Source organism: Diceros bicornis, chromosome 10 (assembly GCF_020826845.1).
Source record: "Diceros bicornis minor isolate mBicDic1 chromosome 10, mDicBic1.mat.cur, whole genome shotgun sequence".
NCBI lineage: Eukaryota > Metazoa > Chordata > Mammalia > Perissodactyla > Rhinocerotidae > Diceros > Diceros bicornis.
The window spans coordinates 21,918,947-21,945,410 of record NC_080749.1 but is presented as its reverse complement, the minus strand read 5'-3'; the positions used below and the strand labels follow the sequence as shown (position 1 = coordinate 21,945,410).

Here is a 26,464-nt window from a genome sequence, read left to right as displayed (position 1 = left end):
ATGCGGAAATCAAAGAGCAGACAACTTTGTGGTTTGTCCTCTTTCACCACTCTTTGAGATAGTGGGGAGCTTCTGGAAAAATCTTCAGGGTTTTAAATGCCTCTATTTAGTCTTCTAATATCTTATTGATCATAGGATCAGCTTTTAAATGGCAAAAAGACTGGCATGTACAATATGTGTACATAAACAAACATGTATATATATATATATACACATATATATGTATATATACATATATGTGACAGGCCACATATATATATATATACATGTTTGTTTTAGTGTCTATCTCCCTCTACACACACACACACACAGAGAAATGCAAGCACCATAACATAAGGGCGGGGACTTTTTCTGCAGTGTTCACTGATGTATCCCCAGAGCCTAGAACTTTGCCTTACACATATTTGTAGGAAGGAAGGAGGGATGGAAAGAAGGAGAAGGAAGAAGGAAGTGGGGGAAGAGAGGAGGGTGGGAAACTGTGGTGGTCTCCTATCAGTACAGAGCCAAACTAATCAATGAAATTAATCCGATGCTAATGGGTGATCATTAGTTTCATTCTTTTACACCTCAAAGAAGTAGCCAGTAGAAATATTCCAGGACTGTGACATGGTGATTCACATTCCAAAGGCAGTTGTCCATTCCATCCCCTTTAAGGGACAGCAGGGCATTTTGACTGCATATTTATCTATCATAAAATACCCCTGGTGCCCTCAATCAGCCACAATTTGCAGCCAATTGAAGACAGCATGCATATTTTTAGAAACCTTTACAGTGACACACTGCTGTTCATCCATAAGACCGCTTATCATGATAATTCACTTCCTGTCAAACAGTGGAGTCACACAACACAACAGGATGGCCCACTGGGGAAGGGCCTCCTCGTTAATGCACAATAGCTTTAATGGGCCCATCTTTAAACAGACTGCCCAGTATGGAAGCTGATTAATAGAACCAAGTCTGAGAGAGAAGTTTCTCTTTAACTTTCAATTTCCTTTCCTGGCTGAAGACAGATCTGTGATATGATTTTAGCATGGCTGTTTGCAGATCCAGATTTCTTAAGCAGTAAAACCAGCTTTGTGGTAATATTTTTCCTCCACACTTCCCTAGCTTTGGGGATCAAATTCTTTTGAATCTATCTACAGATGAATCTGATGAGTTTCCTGCATTATTTATCCTCGAGTAAATTAGGAAAAGCATTACCAGCTTGCCTCGTGTTTCTTGGCAAGTCTAACCATTGAGCACACTGATGTCCTGTTTAATCAAATAATTTTAGACAGAATTGACATTTCTATTTATACTTCACATTAAAAACAGGAGGAAAGAAAAAATTGTTAAATGTCTAGTCTTTAATTTGGAACCTGGTTCACCACTATCACCTCTCTTTACTCTGGGGAGTGGGGCAGAAGGAAGGGAAGGTACTGACTGGAACACGCACTAACCCATGTCTGCCCGGCGTGCTGTGCCTGTGTGTGCTTGTGCGTGGGAGAAGAGTAAGGATTCTGTCTTGCACCATACACCTTCCCTACAGCATGATGCTCAACCAAGCTCCTGTAATTTACCCTAGATTCCAAACAAGAGATCTGAGGGCAGCATTGAGGCAGGCCATCTGCCACCAGGGTTCTGGAGAATGTTCTCTGACTCCCTGTGTCTGTACATGAAGCAACAAATACTAAATGCTCATTATATGTAAGGGACTGAACAAGGACAATGTGAAGACAGGCCACCAGATGGGGAGAAGGGAGCTACTATGTGCCACACTCAGTGCTAGGCACCGACACATTTTCTCCTTTAATTCTCATGAGATACAAATTTGTTCTCCCCCATTTTACTCAGGTGGAAATTGAGGCTCAGAGGAGTTAAGCAACTGGCTCAAGGTCCCACAGCCAATTATGAACCCAAGCCCATCTTCTTCCTGCTACATAACAAATTATCCCTGCTCTGCTATTAACTACTGCTCTTCCCCACATCTTTGTTCTTTATGCTTCCTTCTCCATTCACAAATGGTCAATGCTTTGTCTGGCTTTTTTTTTCCTTCTTAATACTGCAAGATTAGGACTATTCTCTTCCCAGATATTTTCCAAAAAGGTAGCTATTCATGTTACTGCTAAATGCATCCAACAAGTTGGGCCAGATTTGGGGCGAATGGGATGATTTATCGTCAAAATATTTAATGTAAACCCCCACCCAGTACAACTGTACAAAATGTAGGCTATGACTCTTCACACCACGAGCTGAGAAACAAGTATGTGACCCCTACGAAGAACAAATTTTGGTGGCACAAACCCTTAAAAACATAACCTTTATTTCTTCAACAGGGGTCTTTCCTTAAAATTGGACAGGTAAATAACCAAATAAACAAACAAATAAATGAATAAATAAATAAATAAGGCTTCCAAGGAAGTAAGGACCATAAAGAAAGCTGAAGGGGAGCAAAATTTGTCACCTTAAGGTATGCCACTTTGGCATGAGGATTATTTTGAGCTAAAACCCAGCAGATTTGGGAAAAGCTCTTTTCCTCCCCCTCAACTGCCTAAATTTACACTGGAAAGGGATCCTGTACCAGGAAGAGAGTTATTACCAGAGATATCTTTTTACCTAAGAAACTTATCTGCATAACAGAACAAGCTTTGTTTTCCAAACATCTCCTCTGCCTTCCTGAGAATGGCCTTCCTTCCCTTTGCATCCCCAGATTCCTTCCCCTTTCCTTAGTTTAGGATGTTATATAAGCCTCAATTGCCTTTTGAGTCTTCATACCTTTATGGGGCTCCTGTATATACGGAATTTTATTTGTGTTTCTCCTGTTAATCTGTCTTATATCAATTTAATTATTAGACCAGCCAAAGAACCTAGAAGGGAAAAGTTTTCCACCTCTAAAGTTGGCGACCACAAAGAGACCTTCACTGTCTGGACACTGCTTTCTCCCGGACGGATGCAGCTGAGAGATCCTGGGACCCCTGACAAAAGGCCGCAGAGGTAAGAATTCTTACCACCTTGGTCTCCTGGATCTCTGCCTGCAGGATCTGACAGAAATGAGTGGCGAAACTCCTTTTCTTTTTCTGAATTTAGATAACCAGGAGAAAATATTTGGGTGAACGTGTTCCTTGGGTGTAGTCACTTTGGTAAAAATTTGTTATGAGTACTCTTGTTTTCTATTGATCCCTTTCCTCCCAGAGATGGTCACTGTTTTCTTTTGTCTCTGTTGTCTTGTTCTATGTCCTGAGAGCTATGCTTTATGACCAGTTAGAAAATTCTCTATAGTTTCTGCCAACTGGAGGATGCATGTACAGGCATGCATCTGGTGGACAGCCAAGTAGGCTGTGGATCCAATCAGCAACATTCCCTTTGTCCGACTGTGCCAGCTCTCAGGGGAGTTTATCCCCTGAGGGGTTCCGGTCCATAAGGGGCCTTTGTCATCTCAACCTTCATTGTCTTGTTAGTTCTGGAAAAGTCCCATTCCAATAGCACCTGCCCGGTGTCACAGATTAGCAGGTCTGTGACTGGAGGGGTCTCATGTTCTCATGGGAAATTGGAGACACCATTTGCACTACACCATTCTTGCTGCCTGTGATAACAAAGGTCTTTGCTTTTTTAGGCTAACTCTGGGAGTGAATTTTTTGGATCTTGTGAGGGCTACGTCTTTTGCACTGTCCTTTGGGATGCCTCTTGTGTCCAGGGTTAAGCCATAAAAAGGTTTATTGATTTGAGTTGCTATTGAGATTAATACAAGATCCTACTTGTCAATGGCCGGATGACGGACCCCTTGAATTGGCTGTATTTAAAAGAAAAAAAGTTTTTTAGAGAGCTCTCATCCTACACAATTGTCCTAAACTTATTGGGACATATGGAAAGACCAAGTTGAAAAGTAGATACAAAAGAATATAACGGCTAGCCTTAGGGTCTCCCTTAATAAGATGAAAGAACAGAAATTGGACTTAGAACAAAAATTAAACTCCACACCTAACATAAATTCTCCTTCTCTACCCTCTTCTAACCCCTTTATCCCCAACTCCCTGTTCCTGACCCTCTGGAAAATCTTTTGGCTCTCTGGGCCTCTCTAACCGCCCCCTCAAAATCTGGCCCCATCGCCTCAGCAAATTCCTTTAGATCCCCCAAATCCTCCAACTTCCCCAGAAAATCCCTTAAACACCCAGCTGCCTGTTTTGACTTCCCTTTCTTTACAAGATTTACAGAGCACATTCCAGCCTGATCTCCAGGCCCAGGGGAATACAAGTTACTTATGTAAATGCTAAGAGCCAGGAAGTAAATTTAACAGAAGCACTGAGATGGGTGGTAGGGCTCACTTTGCTGTCCCTCACAATTCCTCCTACTTTCCAGGGCTCTGTGATCAGGCTCTGCCAGCTTTAGCCCTTCCTATGCATTGTCTTATGTGAATGCATCCTGGGCCCTCACCACAAAGAATTCATGTCCCCTGGACAGCAACAGATCTTCTAATTTCTAAAGCCTCCACTTTCAGAAGATCCTACAAATTTAGAGAGGAATTAGAAAGATTAGTGACCATTCACAACTCTACTCACAGGGACCTAGATTGGCTGTTAAGGGGTGTTCTTCCCACCCATGATTATACTGTAGTTATCAGACAAGCCAGGCAGCCCCCTGGGGAAAACCTCCCTCACGGAGGAAATAGGGGCCAGAATTTCTCCCAGGCCCTCCTACAAATGATCAGGAAATGACTCAGCTAGACAATGATAGTCAGGAGCTTATAGGAACAAGAGTAGTGGCTTCTCCGCTAAGGTGCTTTGGTTTAAGGTTGAATTGTGCTCTCAGAAAGGAGAAGAGTGTTCAAAGGCCTTTGTTGAATGCTTTATACTAACTTTTCAAAGGCATATGGCACTAAACCCTGAAGCTCCGGAACATAGAAATCTTTTAATTTCCGCCTTACTAAGAATTTTGTCCATGATATAAAAAAAGCAAAATCAAAATAGTGTGGTTGAGTAGACTAGTCAACCTCTAAGCATTATAATGGAAAGGTCTACCCAGTTCTTTGAAGATACCTTGCAAGAATGCTGGAGGAAAAAAAAGAGTTAAAATCAACGTCTCGATTTGCAACTTGAATCCTTAGAGAAAAAAAAGCATAATTCTGAAAGCAACTCAAAGTCCACTCAGATTCTTTCCTATTTTCCTTCAGACATTTGCGGATATCGTTAAAAATCAGGACACTGGAAGTACAATTGTCCTACACTTAAGAAAAATGAGGAAAATTTTAAATAGTAATTACTCTAGACCTCTAATAATAGGCAAATATGCACCCAAAACTCCATCTTGGAGAAAACTTGAATACTTTCGCCATGCTTTCATGATGTAGATTTTCTACCCCCACCTTCTCTAGGACCTAAGACCCATTCTTTGAAATGCAAACTTCAGGGAGAAGTTTCTCATCAGAAGGATTAAAAAAGAACTATTTGGAAATTGGGCTAATGAAAAATCTTAAATGCCCTCTCCACAAATATTAGTAAGAAGCTTTAGCCATCTTAAGTTAAGTTAAGTTAAGATAAGTTAAGTTCAGCTTTAGCAGATGAACTTAACTTATCCCAACTGCCAAAATAAAATTTATATACAACTGTTCCTTTATATTGTACCTGACTTGTGGCTAAAATTTTAGAACAAAAGTTATAAAGATCTCTGTATGTTTCTGTCTGTATGTTTATGTGTGTCTACATATGTATGTTGTAGATCTGAGATATTTTTCTACCTCTGGATGGTATTGTGAAATTAATTTGTAAAAGAGTTCTATTTAAGTTGGCTAAAATGGAATGAATTTATTATAAGAATTATGAAATTAAGCTTTAACATCAGTAGTGTACTGTATGTAAAAGTGAAACTTAATTTTTTTCATCTGTTAAAAGGATAAAGTTTTCTGGACTATTGCTCAGCTCCTAATAAGAGATTGTAAGAGGTTATTCTTTACCTTTTAAGTAATCTGCCTAAAAAGCAAAATTCTGTGTTTTATCAAAGTAATTTCCTGTGCTTTTTTTTTTTTTTTTTTTACAGATTTATTTATTTTTCCCTCCAAAGCCCCAGTAGATAGTTGTATGTCATAGCTGCACATCCTTCTAGTTGCTGCATGTGGGACGCGGCCTCAGCACGGCTGGAGAAGAGGTGTGTCGGTGCTCGCCCGGGATCCGAACCCGGGCCACCAGCAGCGGAGCGCATGTACTTAACCGCTAAGCCATGGGGCCGGCCCTCCTGTGCTTCATAGTATCTTTATTATCAACTCTTTGATTATTTAGGAAAACTGAGTCGTCTTAATATTACAAGAACTAAGTTTTACTCACAACTATATAACCTTCTTCTGTATTCGCCTTTGAAATCTTTTACTGTTGTTTTGGTCAATTAGTAATTAAGTATTGTCTCATAATGATCTGTGATCCTATTTAGTCAAGTGTCCAAACCTTTTGATATTTTTGACAAACTTCTCAAAATCAAATTCTAAATGAAGTCTTTTTGATCTGAAATTAACTTTGGGATTTTCCACAGGCCCCTAGAACATCTCAAAAGACGCTTATAAAAGAAAAAGGGAGGGGGTATTAAACTAATTAGGCTTATTTGATGTGTTAAATTACGTGGAAAGCACTATCAAATAAGAAATAATGTTGAACTTTCAGATTCTTTTTGTATGGATATATGTTATTAATATGTGTTCTAGAAATTGTATAAAATTACTAGAAATCTGATATGTCCTGGTATAATGTTATCACTTGTTAATTCTAGTTATCTTAAAATGCTGTGTGTCCAGCCAACATCACACTCAACAGGGGAAAATTGAAAGCCATCCCTCTGAGTTCAGGAACAAGACAACGGTGCCTACTCTTGCCACTCTTATTCAACCTAGTTCTGGAGGTTTTGGCCAGAGCAATTAGGCAAGAAAAAGAAATAAAAGGTATCCAAAATGGCAAGGAGGAAGTGAAACTCTCGCTGTTTTCAGATATGATTTATATATAGAAAACCCTAAATAATCCATTGGAAAACTATTAGAAATAATAATCCATTGGAAAACTATTAGGAATAATCAACAGTTACAGCAAATTTACAGGGTACAAAATCAACTTACAAAAATCAGTTGCATTTCTATATTCAAATAATGAACTAACAGAAAGAGAATTCAAGAATACAATCCCATTTACAACTGCAACGAAAAGAATAAAATATCTAGGAATAAATTTAACCAAGGAGGTAAAAGACCTATACAATGAAAACTATAAGTCATTATTGAAAAAAATTGATGATGGCATAAAGAAATGGAAAGATATTCCATGCACATGGATTGGAAGAATAAACATAGTTAAAATGTCCATACTACCTAAAGCAATCTACAGATTCAATGCAATCCCAATCAGAATTCCAATGACATTCTTCATGATAATAGAACAAAGAATACTAAAATTCATATGGGGCAACAAAAGACCCCGAATAGGTAAAGCAATCCTGAGAAAAAAGAACATAGCTGGAAGCATCACAATCCCTGACTTCAAAATATATTACAAAGCTATACTAAACAAAACAGCATGGTACGGGTACGAAAACAGACACACAGATCAATGGAACAGAATTGAAAGTCCAGAAATAAAACCACACATATAAGGACAGCTAATCTTCAACAAAGGAACTAAGAACATACAATGAAGAAAGGAAAGTCTCTTCTATAAATGGTGCTGGGAAAACTGGACAGCCACATGAAAAAGAATGAAGGTAGACCATTATCTTTCACCATACACAAAAATTAACTCAAAATGGATTAAAGACTTGAAGGTAAGCATGATACCATAAAACTCCTAGAAGAAAATATAGGCAGTACACTCTTTGACATTGGTCTTAGAAGGATCTTTTCGAATGCCATATCTACTTGGGCAAGGGAAACCAAAGAAAAAATAAACAAATGGGACTTCATCAGACTAAAGAGCTTCTGCAAGGCAAAGGAAACTATGAAGAAAATGAAAAGACAACCCATCAATTGGGAGAAAATATTTGCAAATCATATATCCGACAACGGGTTAATCTCCAAAATATACAAAGAACACATACAACTCAACAACAAATAAAACAATCAAAAAATGGGCAGAAGATATGAACAGACACTTTTCCAAAGAAGATGTACGGATGGCCAACAGGCACATGAAAAGATGTTCAACATCACTAATCATCAGAGAAATGCAAATCAACACTACAACGAGTTATCACCTTACACCTATTAGAATGGCTATAATTACCAGGACAAAAAACAGCAAATGTTGTAGAAGATGTGGAGAAAAAGGAATCCTCATACTCTGTTGAGGGAAATGCAAACTGGTACAGACACTACGGAAAACAGTATGGAGATTTCTCAACCAACTAAAAATCAAAATATCATATGACCCAGCTATACCACTACTGGGTATTTAACCAAAAAACCTGAAATAAACAATTCAAAGAGACTCATGCACCCCTACGGTCATTGCAGCATTATTCACATTAGCCAAGACATGGAAGCAACCCAAGTTCCCATCAACTGATGAATGGATAAAGAAGATGTGGTATATATATATATATATTATATATATATATATATACATATATACACAGTGGAATACTACTAAGCCATAAAAAAGACAAAATCATCCCACTCACAACAACAAGGATGGAACTTGAGGGTATTATGTTAAGTGAGAGAAGCCAGACAGAGATAGACAAACACCATATGATTTCACTTATATGTGGAAGATAAACAAATACATGGACAAAAAGAACAGATTAGTGGTTAGGGGAAAGGGGTTAGGGAGTGGGCACAAGGGGTAAAGAGGCTCATATATCTGGTGACTGACAAGTAATAATGTACAACTGAAATTTCACAATATTATAAACTACAATGATACCAATAAAAAAAAATGCTGTGTGTCACAGAAATAACCAAATTTCTTTGTCCATTGCATTATAATGAACTCTCATCAGATCTTTAACCATGGCCATTTTTAAGTCTTTTGTCATTTACAGTTATTGTTTTACTCTGATGCATTTGCGAAAGTGTTCCTGCAAAAGTGCTTCATCTTTAAGATTCATGGCAAGGACTCGGGTAAGTACAGGTTTCTGATAACTTTAAGATCATAAAACTGAACTGGGTAAGAATTTCCAGAACTAATATTAAAAAACTGGATTCAAGCAGAACAAGAATTAATAACATGGGATTGAATGAACAGACGAGGATAATTATAATTTTTATGACTTTTTGTTTGAAACATTACTAGTTCTTTAATCCTTTGTTTTCCAGGTATAAGGAAACCTTTCATCTTAAGCTAACTATGACTTAAAGCAATTTGGTAAGTTATACCTCTGTAAGCAGAATTAAAACACGTATCTTTTTCTCCCTACCTGATCCCTCCAGAATTCAGAAACTCTTAGCGAGTATTCTCATTATCATGGCAATATAGTTATTTGCAAAAGTTCAATAAGAATCTGTTTTCCTTATAACAGGACACAATTGCAAACACTGGTATATTAGCAAGGCTTTGACTGGAACGTCATATTTGAGAGTGAGGTTCATAGAATCAGATATGACCAGACAGCTTTGAGGAACCAAGGTAGACTTTGTGGAGCCAATAAAGCCCCTTGGACAAAACAGCCTGGTACCTTGCTTACAGGGTTCCCAACAGCCCAGCCAGGTGAGTAAGGAAGATCACCTGCTGGCAGGTGCAAAAACCTCAGGATATTTTGGGGACCTTGAGAAGAGAGAAATTCACCCAAATCTATAGGCATTGCAGGCAAAGTCTGATGGCAAGTCCTTGGCTTGGCTTCCCCACCTCAAGAGACTTTTAAAAGTCCAAACTAAGATTCCTTATGAAAAGTTCCAGCAAAGCAGATTAAAAGAGCCTATTTGGTCAATTGGTACTCTTGCTTCACTTATGTAAATAATTACGCCAAGTTTATTGAAACTAGAGTTATTTTGCAAACGAAGTCTTAATTTGGCTATCTTTGGTAGAAATGGGAATGATTGTACAGAGAAAAATTATGTTTCAGTAGAAACTATAATACACACTTCTGGATATTAGATTTTAGTCCTGTTAACTTCTTGAGGTTTTGCTTTCTACCTGTAAACTGAACTGGATCCTGGATTCATCTAGTTTTCTCCAATATTTGGCTATACTTCTCCAAAGTAACATTTCCAATTTGCTCCCATCATTTTGACTTGGAATCATTGAGAACTAACATTGCCCTTTTTCCTGAAGCCCTGCAAACTCAAGCTAGATGACTTGATATAAACCTCAGAGAAATTACCACAATGGCTCATGTTTAGGCAATCTTCTTTGCTCCTGTTGCTGTATGAGCCACTCAGAAAGTTTACCAGTACACCTGATGATATCATCAGAGACATTCAAACTGCAAAACAGAAAAATCTGTCAGATTGACACTGCCTGCCCTCACTCCATCTGAAGATCCTTCAAGCCTGACATCCAGAAATCTTCTCAGCTGGCAGCTCTCAAGACTCAGACACTGGATTTATAATTTGCTCCAACCACTAACCTTTGTTTTACTTTTGTTTCTGTAGAAACGCCTCTTATTAATTACCTGATTGCTTGCACAATAGAGGCCTAACTTTGGAAGCCTAGCTACCAAGACCACCTCCTGAAGTAAGATACAACTGTTTAACTGAACTGACATATTCTCAAGACTGAGACCGGTTTAATGAGATATGGAGCAACCTATCAACTTAACTTCCAGACTGGAAAACTTCTTATTTGAAAGGCAGGACTAAAGGGGAGCAAAATTCATCACCCCGAAGTATACCACTTTGGCATGAGGATTATTTTGAGCTAAAGGCAATCAAAACGCAACAGATTTGGGAAGAGCTCTTTTCCTCTCCCTTAACTGCAAAAATTTACATTGGAAAGGAGGCCTGTACCAGGAAGAGAACTAGTAACAGAGATACTATTTTACCTAAGAAACTTACCTGCATAACAGGGCAACCTTTGTTTTCCAAATGTCTCTTTTTGCCTTCCTGTGAATGGCCTTCCTCCTCTTTGTACCCCCGGGCCCCTACCCCTTTCCTTAGCTCAGGATGTTATATAAGCCTCAATTACTTGGCTGCTTCTTGAGTCTTCATATCTTTATGGGACTCCTGTACATACATAATTTTGTTTGTGCTTCTGCTATTAATCTGTCTTATATAAATTTAGTTATTAAACCAGCCAAAGAACCTAGAAGGGAAAATTTTTCTGCCCTTACAAAGAATAATGTGCTCTTTCTTTGCTATTACTGATCAAATCAACAACCCCTCAGTGCTCTGGGGTGTCTCTTGCTCGCCTATGCATTCGCCCATAAGAGCAATGACACTTGTTGATTACACCCATTTGGTTTTTAGAGGCCAAGGTGGATTGTATTCACCTTTCCTATTAGCTTACCAACACCTCCCTGTATTTTTTGCAGTAGATTTTCTGAACAGCAATAGGTTCTAATCAATCTTCCTGGCTTCATTTCTCAGAATCTCACAGTCTCCTCAAGGAACATTTCAAACCTGATTTATCATCATTACCAGACCCTAAATATTCACCAGATTCTATATTATTTATTACACCTAGTTAATTTCCCTGTTCTGGCCTTATGGGTCGAATCACAGAGCATGTGAAAGATTATCTCCACAATATGTCATGAAGACTCTACTCTAATGCAGAGTCACATTTAGAAAGAAGCATTTCGCCCCCCACAGAATAGCTCTGAACAGTAGCTGAGCCCATCTGCTTCTCTTCAAGACTCTGCCCCACATCCAGGCACAGGCTCCAAGCAGCCTCTGAACTACACGCATGCAGACACAAGCAGCAGCAACTTCCTCACCTCCCTCCAGCCAAGCAAAAGCCCCATCTGTGCTGCTATATTACAGAGCTTTGCAAGGGGCTGGGCAGGAGAAAGTGATTCCAGGTCATTCTTGTGTGGGGATAAAGTGTCCTAAGGTTATAATGAGGTGAGAAGTGGACACAGGTCACAGTACTACACTTCTGGGACAAAACAACACCCCCAGTTTGACCTGTCCTAGAAAACAAAGGTCTCCCAGTGGTGACTCTCTGAAGGAGACATGTCGCGACCTGCACCCCAAATGCCTCCCAACAGGCTAATTGTGGCTCTTCAGTCCACACCTCTCAGCCCACTCTCTTTTCCCCAAATGAGAGAAATTTGGCTCAGCCATGAGCAGTCCAAACTTGGGTTCCACCCATGGCACACAGTAACGATAGAAGAGGTTTCATTTGAATTCTCTTTTAGGAAAATGTCTCTAGCTCACCCAGGGTTCTGTGCTCTAAGAAGACCCTTCAAAGCCCTGACTCTGCCCAGGAAACAGCAGCCTGCTGTGTGTTGGGGGATGGGAACAGGCTCTTCTGGGTCTAGAGCTCCAAGAGACCAAAGATGTGTTCCATGTTGCTCCAGATGACAGAATTAGAACCAATAAGGGAAGTTGAGTAAGAAGTTTCTTCTCAATACAAGAAAGAGCTTCAAACAGAGTCTTTTTCAGAACAGTCTGTCTTGCGGAAGAGCTAAACAGAGATTAGGTAACAACCACCAGGGATGGTGCATGAGAGGCCAACCAGATACCCACTAAGACCTCTGTCAACACTAAGTTGTGTGACTCTGAGGATATGGTCTACATTAAACTCCCACAGCCACAGCATTCCGTTCCTGGAACAGATTTCTGAGTTCATCTTGTCTAGAGTTGCAAATTAGCAACCTCAAGCTGAATTCAGCCCAGGGAGAAATTTAATTTTGTTCACAAGAGTATTGGTCCACACAGGTTTATTATCTCATCCAATACTTAGCAACCAAAGATTTCACATAAAAATCTGGATGTTTCAGCTTCTCTTTTAAAACAAATCAGTAGATCTAGTCACACAAGGCCTGTGTTCAGCTTGAAGCTGAATAGTAGACTGTCCCCTTTAGATGGGGCTATGCTCTGCCATAGTCCCCACTGTCTCCTAGGCTCACATGAAAACTGGGTTTTTGTTGGCTTTCTGTTTCCTTGTTTTATCTTGTTTTCTTCCAATGCCTCTTTATATACACATCTTTTCTGTCTGGCCCCTGTGGCTATGAGTGTTTGTCACTGCTGGCCTAGTGAAATCCTAGATGAGCTAAGGCTCAGAGAAGTTAAGTGACTTGTCCAAGGTCACACAGCCAGCTAGTACAAAGTAAGGAGCAGAACCCAGGTTTCCTTGTGATCCAGTGCTCCTTCAACTTGGCCACACTGCCAGACTTGAAACTGCTTACTCCCCTGGACTGATCTGACTGTTCATATTCCGATTATGCAAACTGTTCCTCTGCACTTCCGTTTAACATATTCTAGTGATCGAGTTTCTACATTTTCCCTTAAAAAACACAATAACACAATAATAATAGCAAAAAATAACTCTTCTTTCTAGCTGACTTTGCAAATAACTAGACCCAAAGATCAAACACCCTTTTGTGTGTCCAATAAAAAATCGACCTGGTGAACACATAAGATTTCAATATTCCTTGCAAAATCAGGAATAGGCCAAAACCTTATTATTTCCAACTCTGCATTGACAGTCCAAATCAATAGTGCAAACGAGATTTCTGGGGGAAAGGTTAAAGTAATTGGCAGAACACACTGATGTTAAGCCTCCATAAACACTTTCAAAGCAAAGAATTAAATACAAATAATTGATAAGCTCAGTACAAATCGTTCTTATCTATCTATATATCTATACATATATTAAGGGCTTCACAAGACATCTCTCTATAATCTAACTTGAGTTACTGCCTGCACTTGAAAGTGACATAAGTGACCGTCTCTTAAAATCTTCTATAATCAGACCTGTAGCTGATTTAGGCTGCCTATGCTCCCAATTAGTCAGGATTTGTAAGGATTGAGTAAACCAGAGAAAAGACTGGTTAAGGACTTCTTAAAGATTTTACTTGGGGTGGGAGATCTCTCCAGGCAGGGCCCAGGTTTACTCCCTTTGCCTATGTGCTAAGCAGACTTGTGTTTTGCTCTGGCATTAAACAGAGATGCAACTTGAATTGACTTGCTATCAGGTCCCTACAGAAGAGGGAGTTGGACTTGGCTGAGTCAGGTCACATTTAGGCTCACCTTTTGGTTGAGACTAATTTAAACAGAACAAGTTAAAAGTAAGATTGCCTAATCACTAAAGCCACAGATACTGAGCTGTCCGACTACAAAACTGGGATTGGGGATTACCTTAGCTGTCCATTAAGCCTAACACTCAAGTAGACACATACCAGACTTAGCAGTCACTGTTGGCTGCCTACCCAGGATCCATTCTCTCTTCTTCCTTCTTAGGGAAACCCACATTGTGGTTAGGTATCTAGGATTGATAATCAGCTAGTACACAACAGACGGACTTACTGTTGTTTATAGCTAGCATCCATTCTGATTGGTCATGTCCAAACTGTACTAGATGTAAGGTATCTAGAATTTCAATCCTCTCCCAAGGTAGTCTACATACCAGTCCTGACTATAGAAATGAGTCCTGATTAGTATTAGCCAATCTCAGTAATCCCATCCTTTCTGCCAGTGATTGGTTTAGGTACCCTGGCTTGAGCCAATCTGTGTAGAGTATTCCCTTTGTTGACTCCCATTGGTCCAGGGTTGGACCCACAGCCTAACTGACCCAATTAGATTGAAGAGAAGGAATGAGGGAAAGTCCATGATTGAGGGAAAGATTTTTCTCTCACTCACATAGAACAAAGAAGTCACTTGTCCTGGCTGTTAATGGCAGTCCTCTTGAAGCCCTGAGGGACAGAGCCTACACACGGAGAAGGGTGAGCAGGGGGAGCATGAAGGCTTCAGAGAAATAGAGCCATAGTCCTAAGGGTTAGGCTACTGTGCCTGGAGCCTGCCCTACCTCTTGTCCTCCCTTCCAAGAAATAGTAAATCTCCTCATTGTTTAAACTAGTTTAGGTGAAATTTCTGTTCCTTACAGTCAAAAATATCCTATATTTGCACAAGCCAATATATTCAAAGCAGGTTAGAGGGGCTTTCCAGGTGAAACCAGTGTCTTCACCCATCCCCTTACAGATTTTTTAATCAGAGCAGATAGAGCAACTGTTTGGAGCTGCAAAGGAAGTTCAAAGTTTGTAATGTACCCACATTGTGCACATCTGCACTTGTAATTGGGGAAGGAAGGAAGGTTAGCAAAGTGGAGAGAACATGGCTCCGGAATGAGATAGGCTTGAGTTCCTCTCAGCTCTGCCTCTTATAAACTCTGTACAAGAAAGTGTCAATATCTGTAAATTATGGGACTAATACTTATCTGACAGCATTGCTCTGAGAATTCAATGAAGTGCAATGTACAAAATATCTAGTGCACAAGAAAGAAGCTCAAACAATAAAAGACATTTTCCTTCTCCTTTCCCCACCCCATCTTTCCAGATCTCCTGACCCAAAGTCTCAGATACTCCGATTACTCCAGCTTCTACTTCACCTCTTTTCTCTCTTCACCTCGAACTCCACATGTGTTCAACTGTCTATCCCTGTTATGTTTTGTGTGGTTGATAAATGTTTTTCATTGATTCCATTTGCTGGTACTTACTATGTGGCAGGTACCATTATGATATTTAACCCTCACGACCACAATCACCCAGTGAGGAACACGATATGCTTGCTTCATAGTTGATGAAATGAAGCACAGAGAAGTGCTTTAAACCTCCCCATGGTTTGTTTGGGGAAGTTTGATTGCTTTAAAAAGGTGAATTACAGAGCAAGGAATTCTAAGCCAACGTGACTCTAAAGGCTGTGCTCTTAGCTACTTCATTATGCTGCCCAACCCAGGAGTAATTTATATATATATATACATCTGTAAGTCTCTTCCAGTGGACTGAGACTTCTTCAAAGCAGAACTATTGTTTTCTAAGGGAAGGCAGGTAACGCAAGGACTGGACAGTCACCTATTCTAAGCCATCACTGACAACACACACTTTGGATTGTCCATTGTGCAAGCTTCCTTGAAGCCTGGGATACACAAAGAGGCATGAGACATTGTTCTTACCCTCAAGAGGCCCAAAACCAGATGCAGAAATAGGATCTCTGCATAGAAAGCAATATGATATAGCATATCTTATCTCTCCAGGGAGAAGTGCCAAATACAAGTGCCACAGGAGGTCAAAGGAGGGAGACCAGCAAGAGCTGGCTCGGGATAAGCAGAGGTGGAGTAAACACTGCAGACCCATGGGGACTAAGTAGGACCTGAGAGGGACCATCCTGTGTGCATGGCAGGAGGTGGGGGGGGGGCAATGATGGGGGCAGGCAGTGGAGGCAACACAGACAGAATACAGGAGGTGTCACAGATAAAGCCAGACACTAGTTAAAGTGGTAAGGACAGATTTTAATCAGTAATACACTACTGCAATAAGGAAAAGAGGCCAGCATGAACTGAACTCAACTGCAACTTGTACAGAGGTGACTGGATGTTTTAAATGGAGGGAATGGGGAGGGGTGAGTGGTGGCTCAGTAGAGTCATGAAGTGAAAAATCACAAAAAGCAGGAAGGAAGGTTGGTCCGTGTGAAACCCACTGGGGTTTGCTAACTGGTGCTTATTGAAGTTCAGCTCCCACCCTCCCACAGAGACAGGAAGATGGGGGCCCTATCTCAGGTGTTGACTGGAACAAACAGTAATTCTTTTAGCAGCCCTGAGTTTTCTCAGGCAGGCACTTTAAGGGGGCCTGGGGTCATCCTAGGGACGCAGCCTTGAGCTGTTAGCAACTACGTCAGTGTTTGTTCAAGTCTTTATAGGCCAAGGTTGAGGCCTGGTGGAGAAGAGGGCTCAGAGGAGCCTGGCTGGAGTTTAATCAAGGAGAGAGTCTGTCAGAGGGCAGCTCTAGCCAGCAGGCCTGGCTTTGACTGAGTTCCCTACATAGAAGAGCAGGAGATAGGATTGATAATGAGAGAGAAAAAACGAGGCTGGGATTTTGAACTCTCCTTCAGGGAGAGGGTAAGCACTAGTCCTGATTTGCCCAAGACTGAGAGGTTTCCCAGGATGGGAGACATTTGGTGCTAAAGTGGGGAAAATTAGATAAACAGAGACCTGTTGATCATTACCCTACTTGGAGGCATCATGCACCTGGGAAAGGTTATTGAGCAAGAGGCAGTGTATGTGACAATTAATGGTTTCAGCTGTAAAATCCCAAGCCTTGTGGGCCAGATAGCGGGTGTCACTGCAACCTGTGTGGTGTGTCACTAAGCCCTGGCATGCTAGTTCTGGGCATCTTAGTCTTCCAAAGTTTCTAAGCTGAGATGGGTCTCTCTCCTTTGCTTTGGGAACCTCAAACACACACCACTGTGCTGCATGAATTGTTGGAGAAGGTAAGACCACTCACTGCTAGATCTGCATTTAAAGAACATTGAGGAATTTGACTCCAGTGGCAGAAGGACTGGGTTGGAATTCCCTTGCCATCAATATCTAGCCATGTGCCCCTATGCGTGGCCTTTCCCTTCCCTAAGCCTCAGTGTTTTCATCTGTAAAACAGAGATAAAAACACCACCCAGCCCGCAGGGTTAGTGGGAGAATTCAATGAGATTATGCACGAGAGGCCCTTAACAGGGTGCCTGGGACGTATCATACATTCAGTGAGTAGCAGCTATTGTTATAACTGTGGCGGCTGTTTTGTTGTTAAGCATGGAAAAGAAGCACGATTTTATCCAAAGTGTTTAAAGGTCAACATCCTGAAACATTTCCACTGGGTTAGATTTTCAGGTGAAATAAACAAACATCAGGAATCTGTCACATAAATAGAAGTTGATCCTGGGCCCCTTAGACTTATGTAATGGCCACCTGGAGACTTCTGGCAAAACAAAGTAGACTCATGAAAAATGCCTGTATTGCCCCTGGGTGCCATCCATCAGTGGGAGAGGCCTCACCCACGACTTTATTTTCTATGTTAGGGGAAGGCCAAATGAAGGGGAATAAAATTCAATTAACAAAAACATAATTGATTTCAGAAATTCATGAACATAGGGCATCATTCTTGCTCTTCAAGGAAAGCTCTATCAGCATCAAGTGTAGTTAACAACACAGAGAGCTAAACATTTATTTTTTTTTTAAATATGCTCCTCTTGTAAAGCCTCAGGAACGAAGTATAATCAAATCATTCTGTAAAACACTGACACTGGATTATTGCTGCAGTAATGAACAAAATTCAAATGAGCAGCACAGCAAGGCACCTGTCAAAGGCCCCTGAGTCCAAAGAGCCCTCTGAAAGGGGAGGTGTGAGCAGCCAGCTCAGGACCCTTTAAAACGCAGGAGCATGTCCAGGCCACAGCACAGGCGCCTCCATCCAGCCCACCTGGCTTCCTCCTGGACTCACAGCCTGAATGAATCCTCGTTGTCACTTGCAAATTTTAGCACCAGACTTGACCTCCCTAACGCCTCAGTTTTCTCAGCTGTACAATGAGGAAGACAATACTTATTGCCCAGAATTATTTTGAAGATTAAGAGGACAGGCACGCGAAGTCCTTAGTTCGGTGCCTGGCACACAGCGAGCACCCAACGACTTTTTCCTCTGTCTTCTGAATCGCTTAGTCCTCCTGACTCGTCCAGACCAACTTACACCCTTCCCTAGAACATTGTGGTGTTGGTTTAGCAAGTATGTTTCATTTCCTCAGTATACACTTTTCCAACCTAACAACAGGGTAAATTCTTTTTTATTTTGTGAGGAAGATCAGCCCTGAGCTAACATCCATGCCAATCCTCCTCTTTTTGCTGAGGAAGACCGGTCCTGAGCTAACATCTATTGCCAATCCTCCTCCTTTTTTTCCCCTTTTTCTCCCCAAAGCCCCAGTAGATAGTTGTATGTCATAGTTGCACATCCTTCTAGTTGCTGTATGTGGGACGCAACCTCAGCATGGCCGGACAAGCAGTGCGTCGGTGCGTGCCTGGGGTTCTGAACCTGGGCTGCCAGTAATGGAGCGTGCGCACTTAACCACTAAGCCACAGGGCCGGCCCCCCAGGGTAAATTCTTCAAAGCCAGAGACAGTTGACTATTTAATAAACACATAGCATGTATGTGCCAATATTGGCTCTAAATCTCTACAAACATTGACTTGTTAAGTCCTCATAACAACCTATGGGGTCAGTACTGTTAGGATTCCTGTGTTACAGATGAGGAAACTGTGGCAGAGAGAGATTCGGCAACTTGCCAAGGTGGCAGCTTGTCAGCTGTTGTGCTGAGATTTGAACTCACGAGGGCTGGCTCCAGAGACCGTGCTCTTAACCTCCAGACCCCCTGTATTTTAGACTTCTGTGCCCCACTACCACATGGAAGGCCCTCAACAAAGACCTGTGAACAGAAAGATGATTTAGTCAACAAGTATCACTTTGCACACCAGGAAACTGAAAAACAGTGAGGTTACATAGTATGTCCTAGGTCAGACAGACAAGTGGGAAGCAGATTACAGCCCAAAGTGCCAGATCCCTAGTGGCTTTTTCTTTCTGTCACACCAGTGGTGGCCTTTTGAGGGAAGAGCTGCCCACTGATGGAAGGAGAGGAGGGGAGGGCACAAGAGCCAGCCTCTGTCCATGATCCCACACCCTGGCCAGGTGAAGGCCACACTTCTCTCACTCCACGACCCCACCCACCACGTCCCAAACGGGGTCTTCACACTTTGGGTCAGCAATAACTACTTACTGGCTTTTATTTATTTTGGGGAATACTTAGGGTTGGGCATGTATAAGAGAGCCAGCTGAACTTGAGCACCCAGGCCACTGGCAGGCCAGGCGAGTGAAGCAGAGGCCCAGCCCAGAAGCCTCGCAGGCTACTGCTTGGGGCAAGCCTTTATTGGCTTCAAATAAGCATCTCAAGTACAGGAGGTTTTCCAAACCAAATTCTGCTTCTGGGGGGCGGCAAAATTTTCTTTCGAATATCATTTCTACACCTTTTCACAATTCAGTAAATTAGTTTTTAAAAACTCAAGAGAGTATGGGGCCGGCCCGGTGCCACAGGGGTTAAGTGCGCGCACTCCGCTTCGGCGGCCCAGGGTTCACAGGTTCAGATCCCGGGCATGCACCAACACACCGCTTGGCAAGCCATGCTGTGGCAGTGTCCCACATAAAGTGGAGGAAGATCGGCATGGATGTTAGCCCAGGGCCAGTCTTCCTCAGCAAAGAAAGAGGAGGATTGGCATTGGATGTTAACTCAGGGCTAATCTTTCTCACCAAAAAAAAAAAAAAAAAAACCTCAAGAGAATAAATTCCTAATTTTAACCCTTTCTAGTCTATCAGAGTGCTCCTTGCACTGTAAGGAAAACTCACTGTTGTATGGACCTGGGCACAGACTCAGGATCCAAGGGCCCAGATTTGAATCTCAGCTCCTGAACTTGATAGTTGTAGGGCACTGGGCTTTGTGCCTCAGTGTCCTCATATTTAAAAGGGTAATAATCACAGTACCTACCTCATAGGCTTGTTTTGAGGATTAAATGAGCTTGTGCATGTATATATGTATATACACACATATATACATGTATACATATACACAAATACATATATATGTGTGTGAATATACTATATATATGCATAAATTTAACTATACATATACATAATTTTGGGTTGAATCATGTTCTCAAAAATTCATATGTTCAAGTCCTAACTCCCAATACCTCAGAATGTGACCTTTTTTGGAAATAGGGTCTTTACAGAGGTAATCAAGTTAAAATGGAGCAATGAGGGTGGGCCCTAATCCAATATAATGGGCGTCCTTGTAAGAAGGAGAAATTTGGACACAGACAAATGTACAAAAGGAAGATGATGTGAAGACACTGGAAGAAGACAGCCATCTACAAGCCAAGGAGAAAGGCCTGGAACAGATTCTTTTTCACAGCCCTCGGAAGGAACAAACCCTACCGACACCTTGGTCTCAGACTTCTAGCCTCCAGAACTGTGAGACAATAAATTTCTGTTGTGTAAACCACTCAATTTGTGGTACTTTTTATAGCAGTCCTAGAAAACGTGTGTGTGTGTGTGTGTGCATGTGTGTGTAGAGAAAGAGAGAGGCACCATCACTCAAAAAGGTAAGCAGCACATGTAAGTAGTTGTACTTAACTGTTAGCTAACAATAGTAGTAAATATGTTATTAATCAGAAAGCATGTGGTTTTACACTGCACTTTTTAAAAATCCAGACCCGTGGATACAAAATCACATACAAGGAAACATAGGATGGCTGCAGTCCACATGGACGCCACTGAAGGCCAGGCTGGCCAGGCTCATGTCTTCAGATCTAGGTCTGACCGTCAGAGCTGCACCATGTCAAGTAACAACACGGAGTCTTGATAGCTCCTTCTAAGTCCTTAGTGCTTTTCTCTGACTCTTGTAAGTTAAACATGAGCTGATATCTTCATTGATTTAACTTTGAAAAAAACATTTCCTACCGCTCCTTTTTCCAGCATCCAAATGAGTTTAATGGAAATGTATTCTGTTATATCAAGACAACCTACAGAAAAAAAGTTATATTTTATAGCTACTTATCTGTGAATTCATCTCAGTACTGTGCAATCAAATCACAATGCAGAAGTTTGGGACCTGAGGCTGATGTAAGATCGCAGCTGCCATCCATACCCCTTGTTGCTTATTTTTGTGTTCACCAAAACAGTCTCATTTTCCCACTTTGTTTATTATTATAAGTATATTATAAGCTTGAACTCTTGATGTAATATAGATTTGTCCTAGTACAGAATCCTGATTCTTATCTGTCATGAATTACAGAACTGCAGAAGATTATGTCTGAAAAAGAGGGAGATGGTGATGGTTAATTTGTTTTTTGTCAACTCATCTGGCCACAAGGCACCCAGATATTTGGTTAAACATTATCCTGGGTGTGTCTGTGAGGGTATTCCTGGATGAGATTAATGTTCAAATCAGTAGACAGAGTAAAGCAGATCACCCTCCCCAATGTGGATGAGCCTCATCCAATCCATAGGAGGCCTGAATAGAACAAAAAGCCTGAGCAAAGGAGAATTCTCTCTCTCTCTCTCTCTCTCTCTCTCTCTGCCTTTGAGCTGTGACATTGGTTTTCTCCTGCCTTCAGACTCAAACTGGAATTACACCATCAGCTCTCCTGGGTCCTCCAGCTTGCTAATTGCAGATCTTGGGTCTTGTCAGCCCCCATAATCACATGCCAATTCCTTATAATGAATTTCTTCAAAAGATAGAGATAGATCTCCTATTGGTTCTGTTTGTCTGGAGAACCCTGTCTACTAATACAGGAGCTGTTCTGCTCCTGGTTAATATTCCCCATAGCACACTCTGAGAGAAACTGCTTTTTGAATTTCATTCAAATAAACTTTGCCTCCCCTAAGTACCATTGCTTTGTTCCTTCCATTCTGATGAACAAGAATGGTGGCCAGGAAGCTCAGACACAAGATCCTGTTCAACCACAGTGACAGCATTGACCCTCACAGTTGGCATCTTTGCTTTCCCTTCATTCTCACGCTGCCTTATAGGCTACTAAACTGGTTTACTAAGGTCATTGTACACACCAAATCCTTTTTGGAAAAGTGAAGGTATAGTCAATAAATTAACCCATAGATCCAAATTTAATCTGCATCTACCCTTCATATAACAATGGTCACGTATTTTCCATGAGAGAAACAAATGAACAACTTTTGGTTTTTCTTTTCCCACTCTTTTCTGCATTCCGCCCATAGGTATTTCCTCCAGACTAGAAATGAATAATGTAAAAAAGTATGATTTGAAAATGTCGTATCACCTGACAGTTTCTGAAGCATCACCATGTTCTTTATAATTATTTTTAACTGTAGGTTCAATAGGCAGATACATTGGCTTATCTCCTCCTGCCCAGGCTCCTGAAAGACAAAACATAGCAATTACTGTTAAAGGAAAGAATTACAAAAATCATGCATCTTTAATGAAACACACAGGAATAGAAATGTTATCATCTAGCTCGGCTGGTTCCCAGTTTGGACTTTTATGATCCTGTCCTGCCAGTAATTCTGGGGGTAGTGGAGAGAACCTTGGACTAGGGTGTCAGGATCCTGGGGTTCTGGATCCTGGAGTTCCAGTCCTGACCCCCACAATTAAGTGGCTAAATCACCCTGGGCAAGTCAACTATTCTTTGCAGATCTCAGTCATCTGTAAAACTGGGAGTCTGGAATCCATCATAATTAAGGCAGTTTAGCAGAATGGTTAGGGTATGGGTCCTGAGCTAGCCAAGGTAACCTTGGATAAGTTACTTAACTCTTTGCTTCTGTTTCTTTATATGTGAAATAGAAATAATAACAGACTTCCCTCCAAGACTCCTTGTGAGATTTAACCAAATTAATACATGTAAAGTGGTCAGAATAGTACCTGGCCCAGAGCAAAGCTTTCCTTTTTAAATGTCAGCTGTTATGATTATCTCCAAAGTGCCTTATCATTTTAAAATTATTCAACTCTATGAGTCTGATACCTCCCCACAAATTCTTAGTATTCTGGGATTTCACCATTGGGATAGGAAGTGAACACAGAAAGAAAATATTGAAATCAAAGAGTCATATTTTTCTCTCTTTATCATTGTATTAATAGAAAGTTAAAAGTCACAAAAATGACTCAAGTATCAAACAGATAAAACATGCCATTGGTATAAAATGAGAAATTTCACATAGAAAAGCCTTAAAAAGAGGTGGGAAGAAGATGGAAAGAAATATTTTGTCTTTCAGAAGAAAACAGCATTCACTGAGTACCCGGTATCTGTTGGGGACTATACAACTTCAATTCACTAGATCCCCCAATATCACTCTGAAACAGTCATTACTATCCCCATTTTACAGATCAGGAAATTGAGGCTCAAGGAGGCTAATTACAGTTCCAAAGGCATATGGCTCTTCAAAGGCAGACTCACATTCCCCCTAGAATCTGAGTCTGGAATTCCTCACTCAAGATGGTAGCGGTTAGGGAGAAGTTGGTTTTTACAAAACAAATTATAATTTAAGTGCACTAGAAGAATTTGCTTTTTAACAGAACCTTTACATAAGTTTTGCTATGAAGCAAAAAATAAAACAATCTGCTGCAAAATACTATATCACTTCCTAATTTCTTAATATCAGTAACAGGAAAGTAAGAATAGTTGTCAAATTAAGGGTTGAGGTGGGGTAGAATTGGAATGCAGTGGGAAATTGGAATGCAGTGGGAAAGAATCTGAAATCAGCTGACCTAGTTTTCAGTCCTACTTTTGACACTTACTAGCAGAATACGGTCACTATCACTATCTCAGATTTAAATCAAGATAACTGCACAGCATCTCCCACACTCTATGAGGTTGGAGTGAAAGATGAGAAAGACTCCAATTTCTGCAATGCCAATTATTTGGTTTTGTCTTAAAGAAAGTGTTTTTTAAAGTGTCTTACAAGTTTGAACACTCAGATGCAATCTAAAATAGCACCTTTTCTACGAATTCTTTCCTTGACTCCTCCCGTCACCACGTGCAACTGGGAATTACTCCCACTCCCAGGTTTGGGCCTCACCATTCCATAAGTATCTAAAAGACTTGACTGCAAGTGTGTATCCTGAAACCATGTGCGATGGCCCAGGGAGTAGAGAGCAGCTCCTTCATTTTTTTGCATCCCCTACGCCTGGTATACTGAGTAGATGTTCAGTAAATGATTGCCAAATGAGTGAATGAATCTCTGACTTCCATTTCTGTGCCTGGATACAGAGCCAGCTACATAACTTACAGGGCCCAGTACAAAATGCAAATTCAGGGTCCCTTGTTTAAAAAGCAGGGGAAAAAAGTGATGTTAAAGGTACTAAAATATAAAGCTTTTTCGTTTGTTCTGGGGTCTCTCTCTTCACTTCTCATGATGTCTTTTACTTGCTATTTAATGTCATTCTAAATAAAGACATATTAGATATTTAAATTATTGGCAAGAATCTTGTTCATCTTTATACTGTATAACCCTAGCTTTAAATGCAGCTGTAAGAGTGAGACTTCACAGGTCACATGCTCATGAAGGTGGCCCAGCCTGAGTACAGTCCTAACAAATTAAGGGATAAATGACAAAATTCAGGTTATCTCCTGGCATGAAGTTACACAACAGTAGCAAGCAAAGTCAGGGAAATCGGTATATGATCAGCAGAGGGCTTTGTGGAGTAGCTTTCTTCAACTTGTAATAACACCAAGAAAACCTTCCATTTAACTCATTGCCAACCAAAGTATCCCCATGGAGATGAAGTCCTTCAATGCTACATAAAATGTTCTCGTAAATAAGTTCTATCTTCTTCGGAAAACAAGAGAAAGAAAATATGCCATTGATATAAAGAATTATGGATGGTGAAAATTGCTGGGTTTTATTTACTTAGCATTCCGTTTTACCTTTGTTCATGCAAGAGGCTGGCAAGATATTATATCATAATTATGGACTCCCCTAGCAGTTTGAGTATCAATGGTTCCTATTGTTCCCAGCCTTTTGCAAGCCCATGAGCTCCCACATTGCATCATGCACAGAAAAAGAGCAGGCGCTAATTGCATTGCATATGTATACTTCCCCAGTTCCCACCATTACCCACATAATTCCCCATGGGTTCTAATTAGCTCAATCAGGGCTGGGGGGGAATAAAATTTTAAGCAATTTTAAATAAATATGGGGTTTGCTACCACCACAAAATTTGGCAAAATGCTAACCTTACCCAACTACAGTTTCTCTCTCATTTCTGAAGAAACTGGATAGCTTTTTTTTTGTGCCTAGATTTAATCAAGGATAAGAGCTTCTTAAATAATATCAACTTCGGTGGTTTGTATTTTAGTGTTTTCCTGAAAGTGGAGGGAAAAAAATCCATTTTAAATATAATTTTTCTTGGACACTTAAGTGATAGCTACGAAGATAATATCCAATAACTCTTCTGTGCTTCCTTTCCTCTCTCGTTTTATAATCTGCAATGCCCAGAATCCTTACCTTTTAATTGTGTGCAAACTATAATGAACGGTGCTTAGGAAAAGGATTTTCCTAAAGGGAAAGCTTCCTAAAGCTCTGAGAAAAGGAGCTTAATTAATCCAGGTACCAATTAGTGATTTAAAGTTTTGAGAAATTTCTTCTTTTTTAACTGAAAGCACCTAAAACTTCTCTTAACATAAACAAGAGCACGGTCAGAGTCGCTCCTTTTCCCCCTCACCTCATTATTAATTCATCTGGCTTCAGAATCGCACTTCTAATCAGGGAGATGGCTCCTGCGGCTGCACTTAGAATCAGCTTGATGCCAAAACGGCCTCATGCAATCACCCTCCTCAAATCTACAGATGACTCCTAATGAAGAAAACCATTTGGAAGGCAACTGGTATGCTGAGACCCACTTTGTGGGGTCTAACGGCGAGAGCTCGGGACTCAGACCAGCTTTCTTTTCCTTACATGTCCAGTCTCCATCTTGGCGAAGGTCAGGCAAAGCAGGGAGAGGGAGCCTTCCAGAAAGGATCTGAGGAGACAACCCAGACCAGAGGCCAAGCCTGGCCACCCAAGGACTGAATGAGGTCTATAAAAAC

General features: G+C 40.8%; 1 long non-coding RNA gene across 1 annotated transcript in view; it reads right to left on the bottom strand.

Annotated features, from left to right (window-relative positions):
* Window positions 1-26,464, bottom strand: part of LOC131410691 (uncharacterized) — an 83,523-nt gene that overhangs the window by 16,828 nt on the left and 40,231 nt on the right. The window contains exon 2 of the long non-coding RNA XR_009221386.1: window positions 22,703-22,799. This is a non-coding gene — a long non-coding RNA (uncharacterized LOC131410691). The remainder of the gene's footprint in view (window positions 1-22,702; window positions 22,800-26,464) is intronic.